The sequence below is a fragment of the Molossus molossus genome, unplaced genomic scaffold, assembly GCF_014108415.1.
Source record: "Molossus molossus isolate mMolMol1 unplaced genomic scaffold, mMolMol1.p scaffold_m16_p_14, whole genome shotgun sequence".
NCBI lineage: Eukaryota > Metazoa > Chordata > Mammalia > Chiroptera > Molossidae > Molossus > Molossus molossus.
Genome location: NW_023425349.1, coordinates 46,389,420 through 46,407,558, shown reverse-complemented (window position 1 = coordinate 46,407,558; position 18,139 = coordinate 46,389,420).

Here is an 18,139-nt window from a genome sequence, read left to right as displayed (position 1 = left end):
ATGGTCTAGTTTCATTTCTTTGAATGTAGCTGTCCAATTTTCCCAACACCATTTATTAAAGGGGCTGTCTTTACTCCACTGTATGCTCTTGCCCCCTTTGTCAAATATTAATTGAGCATAATGTCTTGGGTCCATTTCTGGGTTCTCTGTTCTGTTCCACTGGTCTATATACCTGTTCTTGTGCCAGTACCAGGGTGTTTTGATTACAGTCACTTTGTAGTGTAACCTGATATCTGGTATTGTGATTCCACCTACTTTGTCCTTTTTTTTCAAGATTGCTATGGCTCTTCAGGGTCTTTTTTGGTTCCATATGAACGTTTGAAGTATTTGTTCTAGTTCTGTGAAATATTTTGTTGGCATTTTTATAGGGATTGCATTGAATCTATAGATTGCTTTGAGTAATATGGTTATTTTAATGATGTTAATTCTTCCAATCCATGAACAAGATATGTGCTTCCACTTTTTTATATCTTCCTCTATTTCTTTTTTCAACATCCTTTAGTTTTCTGCAAATAGGTCCTTTACTTCTTTCATTAAGTTTATTCCTAGGTATCTTAATTTTTTTGCCATGATGGTAAATGGGATTGTTTTTTCAGTTTCTATTTCTGTGATTTCATCATTGGTGTATAAGAATGCCATCGATTTCTTGATGTTAATTTTGTATCCTGCTACTTTGCCAAATTCATTTGTTAAGTCGAGTAGATTTTTGATGGAGTCTTTAGGGTTTTCTATGTATAATATCATGTCATCTGCAAATAATGACAGTTTCATTTCCTCCTTTCCAATTTGGATCCCTTTTATTTTTTCTTCATGTCTGATTGCTGTGGCTAAGACTTTCAGTACTCTGTTAAATAAAGTGGTGAATGTGGACATCCCTGTCTTGTTCGTGTTCTTAAGGGAAATGCTTTGAATGAGAACAACTCTTCGGCCTTTGGAGAGTCTCATAGGCTTACAAAGCCTGGGCTGTGGCTCTCTTGCTTTTTCTTATTTGAGATTGCTCCTGGAGGCTAAGCAAGCAGTTTTGCCTTAAAGACCATGCCTTCTGAGGCTCTTCTCCTCTGGAGATAATGGGGAGACGAGGGAACATCTGTGCTAGGGCCAAGTACCTCTTTACCTCCCTGCAGGTCCAGCGTCCAGTTGGGAAATAGGATGAGTTAGAGAGAGTGAGGCAGCAGCACTGTTTTGCTGATTTCCTGGCCTTATGGACTTCTCAGCAGAGCTTTAAGGAGAAGAAAGAAGAACTTTATTTCATTTTGCAAAGGAAACTTGTGCATCCTCAGGCTAGCTTATGGAAGAAAAACGATGGTCTTGAAATGTATCTCTATAGGTAAAATCACCAGGGTGATGTGTCTGAATGCTGCCGTCATCCCTTTGCCCACAGAGTGGCAGACCACTGGCTGCTTCTTCAGGGTCAGTTGCTGCTGGGACGGCAGGCTTTTTCCTCAGTGGAAGAAAAAGAAAATGCTCCCAAAAGAGTAAGTATTGATTTGAATTCAACAAATATAAAATAGGGACCCCCCCAACCCTTACTTTTAAAGCAAAAACAAAATAAGACTAAATAACTTTGAAGAGAATGCAGAAAGCTTGAATTGTGTTTAATGGCTGGTATTTAATTTCTCTCTCCTCTCTGATTCTCATCTTATTCCCCACCCCCTACTTTTATTAACTACGTGGGAAGCACACTCTGCTTCTATTCTGCTTCTCTCAGGCTTTAGCGGCCCCATGGGAATCCCACCTGCCCGTGTCCCTGAATCCCTCAGAATAAAAGTGAAAAGATCTCTTCTTTTGTGACTGTTCATGGCTTTTTGTTTTTTGTTTTGGTCTGAACAGTGTATTTGGTGGCAAATCTTGCTCTGCCTTTTAATTTCGATTGTTGCTGGGACCTGTTATGTTAATGCATGATACAACAGACAGAATATGAGCTTTAGTGAATTTAATCCAATCTGTTTATGTAGATCCTGCTTTCCAAAAAAGAATAACAAAAACATAAAAAAGACAGTTGCAATTAAATTAGCTACATACCAGAAATATGCCAATCCTAAACAATAAATAGAGCTAAACACCTGGCATGGAGCCTCTTGTCAGCACTGAGAAAAGAGAAACTGGCATCCTTAAACTCTGAAAAAGCATTTTGAGTTACACCTGGATTCAGATCCCAGCTCTACCACTTAATAGCCATGGATACCCTATTAATTTTTAAAATATCTCCAAGATTTGTTTTGTGTGTGTGTGTGTGTGTGTGTGTGTGTGTGAATATATGGGTGTATATATCTAATTGAGTTAGTGTGAGGATTAATATTAAATAAATTTTAAAAGTATCCATTAAAGTACATGACACATAATAGCTAATATTACCCATCCTTCTGTCTGTCCATCCATTCATCTGTCATCCATTGTTCTTATATCAGTGTATCTACCTACCTATCATCTATCTTTCTTCCTCTATTATCCGTATCTATTTATCCATTTCTCTCTCTCATTTTCACTTCCCTCCACTCCCTGTCATCATTCTTCCTACTTCATAAATCATCTATTATTTCATTTTTCATCAACTTGGAAATTTTGTTCTATGCGATTATAAGTTCTAGTATAATATTTTTGAAGGCAGAGATGGCATCTACGTTTTATTCCCTTTCTTCCCTGTGGAGCAGTGGTTCTCAACCTTCCTAATGCCACGACCCTTTAATACAGTTCCTCATGTTGTGGTGACCCCCAACCATACAGTTATTTTTGTTGCTACTTCATAACTGTAATTTTGCTACTGTTATGAATTGCCATTGGAAATATGTGTTTTCTGATGGTTAGGCGACCCCTGTGAAAGGGTCGTTTGACCCCCAAAGGGGTAGCGACCCACAGATTGAGGACTGCTGCTGTACAGTGATGGCTATAAAGTTGGCCTTCAGTAAGCATTTATTGGTTTGGTTCTTCCACTGAAAGTATCTTAGGTCCTCATTTCTCAGGAACACATCTCATCTCGTATTTGTTCGGCTTCCCTTTGCTCTTGACTTCAGTGCTAAAGAAAATGGCTGGGTTCCTGGGCTAACTCCTGTCATGCAAAGGAGTCCCCAGGATTTTCTGGGTTGCTTCCACAGAGTGGAGGACACTGGGTACTGCTCTGCTGTGTACCTTGTTGGCTTCACTGATGGGCAGTCCAACAGGAAAGGGGACAGTGGTCAGTGGCTTAATGTAATCCAAATTCCAGGCAATCAGAGCTTTTGTCTGAGGGTGACCTCTCGGCAGGTGTGTGGGAAGACACCTCCCTGAAAGGAACTTGGAAACTTTTTTAATCTACAGGAGTCCCAGACTGTTATTGTACATAAGGGTGGCCCCTTTTCATCATCGAAAACTGTAAACGCTCCCTAGTGTAGCTCTGTATTTAGACAGAACAAGTCTGGATGTGTGGCATTCAGATCTTCTCACAGATCCAGCCAAGGCTTTATGAGATGACTCTTAGCTCTGCAGTTCGACTCTCCTTTGGAAGCATGGTGCCATGGCCTGTCTCATCTTCGATGCCTTGGTCCCAGAAGAGCCGCTGTGGGAGCCCTCAGCCAGCTGGAGGGAAATAGAGACCCTCTGGAATTGTCTTAAGCTGTGCTTTCAAAGAAGGCTCACTTGGCAGGCTTGGCACGCTTGGCTGTGGCATTCTAATTCGAGCTTTCAGAGCTGCCCTCACAGTTTACATCTCCTCTTATCATTTATGCTCGTGACAACCCCTTCAGGCATCCCTGATCACCCCAATTTCCCAAAGAAAAAAATCCAAGGCTAGCAAACACTCGTGCTAACACACCATCATTCCCACTTCAGAGCCCATGGCTTTTCCAGTGGGCTGGGTTGCCTTCTCTTCAGAATATAGAAATGAGATGGTAATTTTAAAAAACCCATTTAACATGGTAACTCCTACACTTAATTAGCACTCCACTTTGGGTTTGCATTTTTATTTGGGGTGCCATATGACAAATAAATCCAAAGATTTTTTTGGAAAGCCAGAAGTTGGAAGCTTATTTCAAGAAACAATGGTATATTTAGAAATACAGTAACTTAGCAGTGAAAACCCAAAGGCAGTGGCAGAAGGCTTACACGTGGGTGCCAGCTGTTGGGTCCGACTGACTCCTGCACACTCTCTTTCTTCCAGATGGTCTTCTCGGATCCCTAGTAGATGAGAATGCACTACACATGGTGCCTTTGTAAATAAGTCTAAGGTCTTATGTGTAAAACAAACATTGTATTAATGAAAGGAAAGAAGGGGGGGTGGGGTGGGAACTAGAGCTTTTTGTAAGGCCCTAAGATATATTTTACCTTCGTTCTTATATTTAGTGAGTCAGGAGTGGGAACACCATTTGAGTTCCGTTAGTGTCCATGGGATCTCTGTCTTTTTTCTCCCTCTTAACTAATTGTGTTTCTTGATAAAGAAGCTGTATTATCAGGGGAACTTCTTATAGTATGGATGTTGTAATTCTCAGGTTCAAATAAAGTTGAGTAAATAACCTGAACTCCTGGGTAGTGCATTATACTCTGTGGATGAACACAGTTGTTTCTGATTTGCTCAGCACACACTCTATGATGAGAAGTCATCTTAAAATAAGCACAGTAGCCCTGGCCGGTAAGGCTCCAGTGGGTGGAGCACTGGCCCACACACCAAAAGGTTGCAGGTTGGATTCCCAGCCAAAGGCATGTACCTGGGTTGCAGTTTTGATCCCTGGCCCTGACTGGGGTGTGTGTGTGGGAGGCAGACAATGACTTGATGTGTCTCTCTCACATCAATTCTTCTCCCTCTCTCTCCACCTCCCTCTCTCCCACTCTTTCTAAAAATCAATGGAAAAAATATCCTTGGGTGAGGATTAATAAATAAATAAATAAATAAATAGATAAATAAATAAATAAGCACAGTAAATCAAGGGAAAATTATTAAAAACAAGACTGTTGATAAACATAAAAGTATAAGTTTAAATAATTCTTATTAGGAAGAAAGAAAGTCTTAGAAATGCTACAACTGAGATTTATTAATAAAATTAAAAAAATATTAGCAGTCATATATTGGAATAGATAAAAGTTATGTCACCATTATCATTATTACATTTTATTACAGCATTGGCCAGTTTGGCTCAGCTGTTAGAGCAAAGGACCAAAGGGTCTTGGGTTTGATTCTCAGTCAAAGGCATGTACCTGGGTCGATCTCTCTCTCTCTCTCTCTCTCTCTTTCTCTCTCTCTCTCCCTCCCTCCCTCCCCCCCCCTTTCACTTATCTAAAAAATCAATAGAAAAATATCCTCAGGTGAGAATTAACAACAAAATTATTACAGATAATGGTACTGGATTTCAGATTATGACTTTTTCCTTGGTGACTCTTAGCGTGAGGCCTGTTGGGTTGATCCAGTACATTGGTTTGTTAGAATAGCTTTTAAACAGTGAGGCTAGCCTTTTAAGATTCACTTTTCCTAACAGACAGGACTTGGGAAAATGCACTGACGTATTTTTCTCACTGTACCTGGTCATGTAGACACAACTTTGGTCTTCGTTCGAATTTGGTTCGCCGTGAAGTTTGAGGCTCAATATAAAGTCATCCAAATTGGCAGCTCCAGCCACAGAGTTGGAACTAATATTACATTGAACACGTATACTCAGGGCAAAATGAATCAGGCAGAATTGTTAGATTTGCTACAGTTTTCAGACATACTCTCACCTTCCTGAAAATTTACAAACAGTTGCTTAAGAAACCCATTGCTTACAATGAGTCTTCTCAGGTCTTAATTTATTTTTCTTATATTTTTATTTTATTTTATTTTATTTTAAGAATTCTTTTTTTTATTATTTTTTTTGTTACAGATATTTTACCTTTTTACCTCATTGGCACCCCCACCCCACCCCACCCCCACCCTTTCCCCGGCTTAGTTGTCCATGTCCATTGGTCATGCATACATGCATATAAGTTCTGTGGTTTATCTCTTCCCACCCTCCCACCCCCCATCCTCTCTTCTGAGGGATGTCAGTCTGTGCCCTACTTCCATGTGTCTGGGTCTACTGTATTCCTCAGACTGTTATGTTCATTATATTCCGTATATAAGTGAGATCATGTGGTATTTGTCTTTTTCTGCTTGGCTTCTTTCACTTAGGATAATACTTTCCAGGTCCCTCCATGTCGTCTCAAAGGATAAGAGATCTTTCTTTCTTACCGCTGCATAGTACTCCATTGTGTATATGTACCACAGCTTTTTTATCCATTCGTCTACTGGTGGACACTTGGGCTGTTTCCAGATCTTAGCTATTGTAAATAGTGCTGCTATGAACATGGGGGTACATATATTCTTCCTGATTGGTGTTTCAGGCTTCTTAGGGTATATTCCCAGCAGTGGGATCACTGGGTCAAATGGAAGTTCAATTTTTAATTTTTTGAGGTAGCACCTTTTTCTTATATTTTTATATATCCATTCTTAGGGCCATTAAAAACCCCACAAACCTATTCTCAGCCATTACATGGATTCAACTCATTGTCAAATCTACTATTCTTTTTGCTTGGCTCTCCACATTCTTATAAAAAGAAAACACCCTACTTCATCCCCTTCCTTCATGAAAAAACTGGTTTTATTTTTTTAAAAAATAAATAAAGCAACAAGGAATGAGGAGACTCATTGTGTTGACTTTGGAATGAATGTGTGATAGTGGATTTAGAGCATGTTATTCAATTCTGAGGATGTATTGAAGTCAACCATATAAATCAGATAGTTTGTGTAGCCAGACCTAATCAGGAAACAGACCTGAGCAAAAGCACATTCAGCAAGCTCTGTTGCTCTCTCCAGATATTGTAGCTTTTTATAAAATCTTTTAGGAATGTTATTCTGTGGGAGTGCTCTCAGCATATCCATCTGAACTTTTTTCAAAGGAGAAAGTTTAAATTCTAAATTGTATAGCTGACACACACACACATTTCCCCTGTAGACAGCTTCTCAGATGTTTTCAGATGCATGTAACTTCAGATCTAACTTCGGGCAATGGGATTGAACCAGAACCCAGACTCTCATTGCAGTCTGGTCAGTTGGCCATGGGATTATGGGATCATTTTGATGCAGAATCAGAATTAAGACAGACAGAGGCCTGATGTTTCAATCTGGGCTGCAGAAAGCCTGTGTCTGTGTTGTCACAGCCAACACACCATTGCAGATTGAATCACACCAGAATGAAGAGGTCTGAGAGTCCTAATTAGATTCAATACCATCACACACACATACATTTTAACTAACACTCTATGGAATGTCATGGGAGATGGCGGAGCTTGACATGTGTAGGGGTAGATGGGCTTTGAAAGGCTTTTGGGCTCCCTCCCTCTGCAGTACTCGTTTGTTCTGAAATTCACAGAATAACTTGTTGCTGCCTTGACCATCAATATTTAATTCTTCACTTTGGATCGTGGGTATATATAGTCAAAATGTACCTATTTAAGCGTTAAATCAATTGTTAACAAAATTTTAAATAAGTAATTTTATTAAAAATACAAAACAAAACATCAGAATTTAGTGATAGTTGAACACAGTTGACTAATTCCATTGATTGTTTTATAGTCATGTGGACCTAGGCTAAATGCAACAGACCAGAAATCTCAAACTCATTTGCTTAAGGGGTTAAGCATTTAAGTAAACGAAGTAGGCAGAGGTCACTCCCCATCCACAGGGACATTATTCAGCAATTATGGCCATATGCAGGAATTTGGGCCTTGGTATGACCAAATCTTCTGATTTTATTTATTTATTTATTTATTTATTTATTTATTTATTTATTTATTTATTTTTATCCTTACCTGAGGACATTTTTCCAATTTTTGTACAGATAGAGTGGGAGGGAGGGAGGGAGGGAGAGAGAGAGAGAGAGAGAGAGAGAGAGAGAGAGAGAGAAACATCGACGTGAAAGGGACACATCGAGTGGCTGCCACCCGCACGACCAACCAGGGCTGGGGACAAACTGCAACCGAAGTACGTGCCCATAGCGGGAACCGAACCCGGGTCTCTCCGGACCGCAGGCCAAGGCTCTAACCGCTGAGCCAAACCGGCCAGGGCCAAATCTTCTGATTTTAAAGAGAGTGCCTGTATCCTACATATAATATTCCCCTACCCATTCATGCATATGACTTCTATTCATCCTTTAAAAGTTTATTGAGATATTATCTGCACTAGGAAACATTACTTAACTTCCAAGGACTGTTTTACACTCACTCTCATACTCATAGCATGTTGTACAGACCCCCCAATATTAATTGCACTTCACAAATGATAGGGTAATTACATGTTTGGTGACTGTCTCCCAGCTATACAGTGAACTGCTCAAGGGCAGGCTCCATGTAGTATTCCGTAAGTGCAGGGCCTGACCCTAAGTAGGTGCCAAAAAATGCCGAATTGTTGAAAGAGTGTTATGGAGGCAGGAGCTGAATGAAAATCTCTTAGATTCTTAGAGTTGATTTGGTAGTTTGGCAAATAATGGAAGCAGTGAATAAGTAGTGGGTAGTCCTTGACAAAATTTTTCATTAGTATTCCTTACCACTTTTTTAAAAAGTTGGTTTTAACCCTGGCCAGTGTGGCTCAGTTGGTTGGAGTGTTGCACTGGAAGATTACAGTTTTGATTCCTGATCAGGGCACATACCTAGGTTGTGGGTTTGATCCCCAGTTGGGACCTGTAGAGAGGCAACCAACTGATATGTCTCTTTCACATTGATGTTTCTTTCTCTCCCTCCCTCTCTCTTCTTCCCTCTCTAAAAAAATAAAATTGACTTGAGAGAGAGAGAAACATTGATTTGCTGTTCCACCCATTTATGCATTCATTGGTTGACTCTTGCATGTGCCCTGACAGGGGATGGAAGCTGCAACTTTGGCTCATCAGGATGCCACTCCAACTAACCAAGCGGCCTGGCCAGGGCTCCTTACCATCTTTTAAAATGCTCTTTGTATTTTTCAGAGTCACCTACTACATTTCTTTTCTCAGACGGCCCTTAAAATCTATCCCCTGTCCCCTGCCAAGCTATAACCTATTAAATATGACATTAGACTATGAATTTTAAAAAGTAAGATATTGATGTATTAATTCTTGAACCTTAAGAGTCCAGTGCAGTGCCCAGAACCTAGCTCAGCAAATGCTCTTATGAATGAAACAAATAAATGGCCCTGGTCTGGTGGCTGGGTTAGTTGGTTAAAGTGTCATCCGTGCACCAAAAGGTTGTGGGTTCAATTCCTGGTCAGGGTACCTACCTAGGTTGTGGGTTAGATCCCTAGTTGTGTGGTATGGGAGGCAGCCAATTGATGTTTCTCTCTCTCTCCCTTCCACTCTCTCAAATCAGTAAACATATTCTCAAGTTAGGATTTAAAAAAAAAAAAAAAGAATGAACAGTTAATACAGTCATCAAATTGCTTTCTGTCTGGGGCAGCTATCTGAGAACAAGTCTGTAAGGTGATGTGATCCTGGGCTGGCAATTAGCAAACCAGGCCTTGGAAGAGGGGGAATTGGAAGATACCTAGATAAGAAAATTGTTCACTTTATCATTTCCATGGGGCTTGGCTTAACTGGGAGAATAACTTGATCCCTAAAATGGGACCATAGATAATGTTTTTGTTAGCTGTTTAATTTTATAGTAAAGCTTTACGTTTCTAGACTCCTATTCTTTATCATATAAGTTGCAAGTATCTGACCAAGATACAAGCCACCCTGCATTTCTCTATTTCATTACCTCATCTGTAAGATGGAATCAACAATATCTTCCACACAGCCATTTGGAAGCTCATTTCAAGGTCTTTGGTGTGGAAGGGATATCAGGACCAGCCGATGACTGTGCTGCCTCCTTGGGCTCTAATTTGATGATTGGCTGTGATATTTTGCCTCTGAGATGAAATAATGCAACACAGAGCATGTTTTCCTCTGAGGCAAAGCAGCTTGCTGTGTGTAGCAGACTATGCTAACTCCATAGCATGAATCATAAACAGATAGTTCTCAAGCCACATCACACCCATTATGAAAAACATTATTAGATTTTCAGTCTTGGGTGGGCAAAGAAAAGTAGCCCACAGCCACAGAGCATAACAAAATGTTGTTGTCAATTTCTGGTGCTTGCATGATGGGTTGGTATTACCCACTGCTACTAAGAGTAGTAATTACATTATAATATTGTCTCTTTTATGCCCTCAAACAGAATTCTATGAGTAAAGGGAGGGTGACTTAATGGTCTGTTATATACAATCGGTCTGGATTTTCATGGTTTTTAAGTTCCAGTAAGAGGAATTTAATTAAGGTATGGTAATAAAATAATATCGCAGCAATAATTGTAACAATAGAGAGTGAGTTCAATATCCCCTCAGTTTGCTGTATATACAAACACATTTCTGTGAGACTGCTTGTGGGAAATATGTGTCAATATCTATAGATTACCATGAAGCTCCTTTGCCAGGCATAGTCTTATAAACATGAATTTACATGTTTTTCCACACAGGACAAAACTGGGGAATAGATAGTAGTTGTAGGAAGAGAGCTAGATAGTCAAGAAATACTTGCCTAATTGAATCTAGAGGTTCATGTCTATTTGTTGCTATTCATTTATTTACTTATTTTTTTACTTTAAAAATAGTATCTTTATTGTTGAAATGACAGATGTAATAATTCCCCCCCCTTGACATCACCTCCCGACTCCAGCTCCCCTTTCCCCCTTCACTGCACTGTTGTCTGTGTCCACTGGTTATACATATATATGCATACAAGTTTTTTTGGTTTATCTCTTTCAACCTCCTACCCCTCTTTCCTCTGAGGTTTGTCATTCTGTTCCCAATTGCCATATCTCTGGATCTATTTTGTTTATCAGTTTGATTTGTTCATTATATTCCACATATAAGGAGACCATGTGATACTTGTCTTTGACTGGCTTATTTCACTTAGCATAATACACTCTAGGTCCCTCTATGTAAGAGATCTTTCTTACAGCTGCATAGTATTCCATTGTATAAATGTACCATGGCTTTTTTTTATCCACTTATCTACTGATGGGCACTTGGGCTGTTTCCAGATCTTACCTATTGTAAATAATGCTGCTGTAAACATAGGGGTGCATATATTCTTCCTGATTGGTATTTCAGGCTTCTTAGAATGTAGTCCAAGAAGTGGGATCACTGGGTCAAATGGCAGTTCCATTTTAAATTTTTTGAGGACACTCCATAGTGTTTTCCACAGTGGCTGCACCAGTTTGCATTCCCACCAGCAGTGTACTAGAGTCCCCTTTTCTCCACACCCTTGCCAGCACTTGTTGTATGATGATTTGTTGATGGCAGCCATTCTGACAGGTGTGAGGTGATACCTCAGAGTCATTTTAATTTGCATCTCTCTGATGATTAGTGATGGTGAGCATTTTTTTGTGTCTCTCGGCCATTTGTATGTCCTGTTTGAAGGATTGTCTATTTAAGTCCTTTGCCCATTTTTAAATTGGATTGTTTGTCTTTTCTTGAGTTATATGAGTACTTTATATATTTTGGAAATTAGACCCTTGTCCGATGTATCATTGGTTGTTCTTCATTTTTTTGACATCATTTTCTTACCTAAGATCTGTGTTTATCCTCCCACCAACTGTGTGAGCAGGGCACAGTAAGTGTCAGTATTCTCTGTTACACATGGACAAATCGAGCCACAACAACATTAAGTGATATGTTTCAGGTTACCCTGATTACTGCTGCCATAATCATGAGGACAACCCTGAACTGTATCTGGACTCCTAGGTGGTGAAGGCTGTAGTTGAAAGTCATAAGGATAGAGGATAGAAACTTTTAAATAGCACCTATGCATGCAGACTGGTCCAGGCGCATCACTGCCTGGAAGCCAAAGATTAGAAGCATGACCCAGGTGCCTCTTCAGTATAAAAATCAAAGTCCTAGGTTATTCCATGCGGTACCAACTGTGCCCACATATTAACAATTAAAGGATGCCGATAACCTTAGGTTCCCCATGCCATGATACCAGTTTCTAGGTGACCAAGAATGAGTATCAATACAAAAATATAAAGACAAAGATAACAGGCTTCTACTCCACCTCCGTCCCAGTGTGCGTACCTGTCCAGGTTAATGCACCTACATGCAGGAAGCCATGAGTGCTCTCACCGTGGTACATTATTTAATGTTACAGTCCAGCTGGCCTTTGAGAGAATCATAGGCCATTGTTGAATAAATAGACCACCAATGTCACTACAGCTGGGACTATGCTTCAGGGTATTACCCATTAGAGAAGCAGTTGGGCAAATCACCACCTGTTATACAGAGTGTCTGCTCTTTGAAATTTTGATTTAAGGCTGTTTGTTTTCTTTCTCTCATATATATATATATATATTGATTTGAGAGAGAGATGTGAGAGAGAGAGATGTGAGAGAGAAACATTGATTAAACATTGATTGGTTGCCTCCTGCATGTGCCCTGACCAAGAATCAAACATGCGACCCTTTGGTGCACAGGACAACACTCCAACCCCCTGAGCCACACTGGCCAGGGCAAGGTAGTTTGTTTTCTTGATCCATGGCATCTCTCTTCTGATTGACAGTCATGTGACCTCTGCGTGAGCAGGGATGGAGGAGGTTGGGGTGGTGGTTCTCTGGACACACTGTAGTCTCTTTAATGTGCCTCCCAGAGCCTCCCAAATTAGATTTCATCAGTGCCATAGTTCAAGTCAGAGATGGTAAGGCGGAGATGGAAGTCTATTTTTATTTATGTAAATTGCAAGTCAGTCTAACTAAACAACAGTAATGGCTTCCTTCTGTAGGTTTCCAGGTGTACTTAAGTATCTGGTTGGTCAGATTCCATCTGTTTATCTGGACCTGCTTTCTTGACCTTGTAAGGTCAAGTTTGAGTTTCTTTTCACTCCTTTCTTATCCTATGGCCCCTTAGGTGAGTATTTCTGACACAGGAGTCTGAGAAATGCTGGGGTATCTAAGGGCACTTTTAAAAGTCTTAGACTTCTTGACAATGATTTTAAAATTTTGTGTTCATATTTTAATAGTAATCTGAAATGTTAATACAGGTGTGTTCCAGATTATAGTGGATACTTATTGTTGGTTATTTAGCATATATATTCCCATCCTTTTTGATAAGAGTACCACCGATTTCCTTTAGAAACCACTTCTCTTTCAGGCACACAGCTTGGGAGAGAGTAGCCCCGTGTATGGCTCTTGACTTTAGCTCTGATTGTGACCAGTGATTCGATTGGCCGCAGGGATGAGATGATAACCTGTTAGAGCCAGTGGGAGTGTTTGCCAAAGATTCTCTCAGCAGTTTGAGTCAGATTCTTTAAATTTGCAGCTAAAAAAATCCTGACAGGTACATAGATCATTTGGATGAATTTAGTGCCCATGTTTATGCTTGTGTTTCCAATATCTTTCATGCCAAGTAACACTGTTTTAATTACTTCAAGCTAATAATCAAATAATAGAAGCTGATTTAATATATAAATGATGCAAATACACATTTTGTAAATGAAGGCTTTGCAGTAATCCCATTGAAGGAAGTGAGTCATCAAGTGGCATGTATTCTTTCCAACCTGCCAAAGCTATATAGGTATGGGTTCCGGGCTCAGACCGCAAGCAGTGATTAACTCTCAGCAGCCCACCATCATTCATCACATCAAATTAATATTGCTAATTAAAAATTTATTGCCTTAAAGTTTTGTCTGTATTTAATTAAAAACTCTTTTAGTTGTCTTTGAACTAGAAGCATAAGGGCTTTTATATCTATAAGTTTCAGGTTGTACAGATTTGAGCAACTTTTAAATAAAATTAACACCAGGGGCTTAAGGGGAAATGTGTTTTTCCTTTACAGGGAATCTGTTCACTTCTTGAGTATTAGAAGTGTTGCCATAAATGGTAAAAAGGTGCATTTATGTTTAAAAAAAGGCAGACTTTGGGATTGGATAAACATCCTCCTGTCTGGAACATTACTGAATTGTACCAAACTATATAAAAATCTACCTCTAAAATTCCAACTCTTAAAATGCAGCTCTCTCTTCTAAGGAGAATTAAATATTTTGCAAGTATAACTGCTCATTTTCAGCTCACCGGTGTGCGAGCTCACTCAGCAAACTCGGGGAACAGAGATGAAGGCCAGCCAGAGCTCAGCAAGTCCGTTTCCCTGGTTGCAGAAGTAGCTTATGTTGTTTGAAACTGTAAAATTTACTTCTAGGGGAAAGCCAAGCAGTGGCAGGGGTTGGTAAGGAGGGGTGGGTTTGGGTGGTGGGGTGGAATCTGAGGGGCAACTTCTCCTTTTCTGTGAGAGGGGTCTAAGTTCTTGGCTCCCCAGGGCTGGAAGTCACAGGTTGTCTCATGGAACAGGCTAAGCTGTGATTTCGTGAACCTTACATTCTGTGTCACACAGGCAACAACCCTTTCCTGGAAGGAGCCTCTGGGTGTACACAGCGGTGGCCTGTGTTTACCTGTTGCAGGAGCAAGTGCAGGTCAATCAGGTCAACTCCAAAAATACTTTCCAAGTTCCTCTTACATGCCCAGCATTGTGCTGTGTACCTGGGGTTACAGGGAGAAACAAAGACAGGATCCCTTCCCTTAAGAGATATGTAGTATGGCCCAGTCGGTATGGCTCAGTGGTTGAGCGTTGACCCATGCACCAAGAGGTCGCTGGTTTGATTCCTGGTCAGGGCACATACCCAGGTTGTGGGCCCGATCTCCAGTGGGGGGCATGCAGGAGGTGGCCAATTGATATTCTCTTTCATCAATGTTTCTCTCTCTCTCTCCTCCCTTCCTCTTGCTTCAAAATCAATAAAGAAAAAAAAAAGAAGAAGAGGTTTGTAGTTTGGAGAAAACACAGATTTCAATACAATGTGGTAATCAAACTAACAAGGCAATCACTGAATACAGTGGAATCCCACTATTCACCATCTGTCAATTCATAGAAAAAAGACAGGTAAAATGAATTGTTTCACTGTCTTGCGTGCGCACACGCACACATACACACACACCACTCACTTGACTCTTTCGACTTTACAAGTGGTGTTGCCGGCATCACCTGAGACAGACAAATGAAAGGTGAAGAGGCAGCTGTGCGGTGTAATGAATGAAAACTGCTGCTGATTTTTTATTCTCATAGATGGAAGTTGTCCACAGTGTGTTTGGCCAGTTTTGCTTTGCTGTTGAAGAAACTCATATTTGGCGAGATAGTTACAGCTTTTATTTCCACACCTGTGTGCAGTGAAAGGCTCTTGCTGCCGGTGGAGCTCTAGTGCCATTTTCCTCCTGGGCTGCCCTGGCAGGTTGAAGCCACACTGAGCTTTGAGTGTTCACCAGACTCCAGCCTTCCTTACGCACTAATTCTCAATCTTAAGATGTTCCTTCAAGCACTGAAAGCCTCAGACCAAGGTATGATGGGAATGACACGGAGAGAGGATGACTGTCTTTGTTGGAGCATTTTGGAAGAGAGGAGGGCTGTGGTGGGGGCATGGATATGTGGTGGCCAATGAAGAATGAGGGGACTACAGCATTGAGGACATTGTATTTATTTTCTGAGCATCATAAAGAGACTGTTGTAGTTTCAGAGCTGAATTTTTCTCCGTTTTGCTTGGCTTCAAAATTTGGGCCAACATGTCTGGGTTGTCAAAAACCACATCCTCCTATTTAAAGTCTTTCCATTTTTACCTTTCACTTTCTTGCCAGCCCAAAGCCTTCTTGTGCTAATTCTATTGATTCCTTCCTTTTCTTATTTGGAATAAAGCACCTTGAATGTCATGCCATGTTAATGTGGGTAGCATATGTCTGAAGGCAGGCACGGGCCTGTAAAACTGAGAATTTTGAATGCATTGGTAAGGAATATTCTTCTTTAAATTTCTTTTCTGGGTCTTATCTAATGGTGCATTAAATTTGGCCGGGTACTACATTTATTGAGAAGTCCAGAAAAAGTGCAATTTAATCTAATAAAGATTTAATTATGCTGAGAAATAATGAGGTCTAAAGGTCCCAGTGGAGTGCTCTCTGAGTTAACTTACTCTTATGATACATTTATCAGTACTGGCATAGAAAAATCATTGTGGGGAAGTGGGGGGCATTCTTTGTATGTGCATTTCTCCTTGGAAGAAAACGAGAGTGTACATGGTGTATTTGTGCATTTGCATAAGTATTGCTTAAAGATGTTTATGAAACAATGGATCTATGTTTGTGTAGTCTCTTGAAAGGGACCTTGAAGATTATATCCTTTAAGAGAGCAGTTGTAGACAGCAGCTCATTCTGGCTGTCTAAATTATTTATCTATTCCTGTACCATTTATTGATTAAACTGTGGGGGATTCAGAGTAGTATAGCCAAAGGCAGTCCCTGCCTATATTGCTCAATATACTTAGTTCAGAGTTTCAAAAATATAGTTGTTAATAGACATTCCATAAAAGAACAAGGGAGAAGGGGGTTTAGGAGTAGAGAGGACCGTGGGTCAGGTGTTAGGAAAACACTGCTTACTTAGAGCCCTTCAGGAACTAGGTGGAGCATTCATTAAAGACTGAGATATTTTTCCATAAAATAATTGTTTACTTTTCTTTAGCCTAGAAATTCTAGTTCTTATTTGACCACAGACATCCTCTTTCTTCCCCGTGAATACCTACGAGTCTCATGGACCAGAACACGAGAAAAAGATAGCCATACTGGTTGTTTTCATTGTCTGTGATGGTTGACTGATAGGTTGTGGTGTCATATAGACTCAGCCTCTTACAGAGCAATGTCTCTCAAAATGTGATTATATTTGTGATAAAAGAATATGCCCTCTGAGTCAGGGATTCTCTACTGCTGTGCTGAAGGCTTGACCTGAGGAGCCCAGGATCCTCCCTCAGGTTGAAAGGGCAGCCTGGGCTCCATGTCTGTTTGGCCACAACACTCCTTCCTTTCCTCCCCTTACAAGTTGAAGGGCATTCCATGTCATGCCACACAAACTACCCAAACAGTCCTCATTCCTGCTCATTAATATTTCCACTCCTTTTTTGTTTTGCTTCTTCTGAGATATGTAATGTGTCCACTCATTCTGTTTTGTAAGTGAGCTCATTATGTGATTTGGACTTTTTCTAATCTCTGACTTCTTCCTAGAAATTCTAGTTCTTATCTGACTGACATTGTCAGTCTTTTCCGAGATATACTTATTTCAAGAGACAAAACAAAACCCCTGCAGAGATAGAAATATATTTTTCTCAGAGAAACTATTTGCACTATTAACTATATGACATTCTAGAGATTGTAATTCCTTTTATCTGTATATTATTTTCTAACTATTTTTATGTGCCTAATCTCATTTGAGCCCACTGAATCTGTGAGAGGTAGAAGATGAAAAGGATCTCAATCTGGATGAGAATTAACCCTAGAGAGATTAAACAGATTTAGAAAATGATGAGCACCCAAGACTCAAAACTGTGATTCCTAAAGTTGATGCCTTTCCTGTGCTACCCAAGTTTCCCAAAGGGTGAAGATTTCAAGTAAGGCATGAACATGGCATCGCATGTCATTGAGTCGTAAGGTCAGAATGCTAGAAATGTTTCAATTTCTTTTGAAAAATTAATAAACAGTTCTTAGAGCAGCTTTAGATTCATAGAAATATTGAGCAGAAAGTACAGAGATTCCCATCTACCCCTTAGTGCCACACGTACACAACCTCCCCCACTATCAGCATCCCACATCAGAGTAGTGCATGTTTCACTTCATGAACTCAGACACATCGTCATCACCCAGAGTCCATAGTCTACACTATAGGTTTATACAAATGTATAATAACATGTATCCACCATTACAGTTTCAGATAGATGTACTTTCATATATACATATATGTGTGTGTGTGTGTGTGTGTGTGTGTATATATATATATATATATACATACATATATATATGTATTTACAAAATAGTTTCACTAACCTCAAAATCCTCCATGTGCTGCCTATTTATTCTTTTCTTTTAGCTAACCCCTGGCAACCACTGATCTTTTCACTGTCCCCATAGTTTTGCCTTTTCTAGAATGTTATATAGTCAAAATAATACAGTATGTAGAATCTTTAGAGTGGCTTCTTTCACATAGTAATATGCATTTAAGTTCTTTCCATGTCTTTTCATGGCTTGATAGCTGATTTCTTTTTAATGATGAAAGAGTTTCTTGTCTGGATGTACCATAGATTATCCAT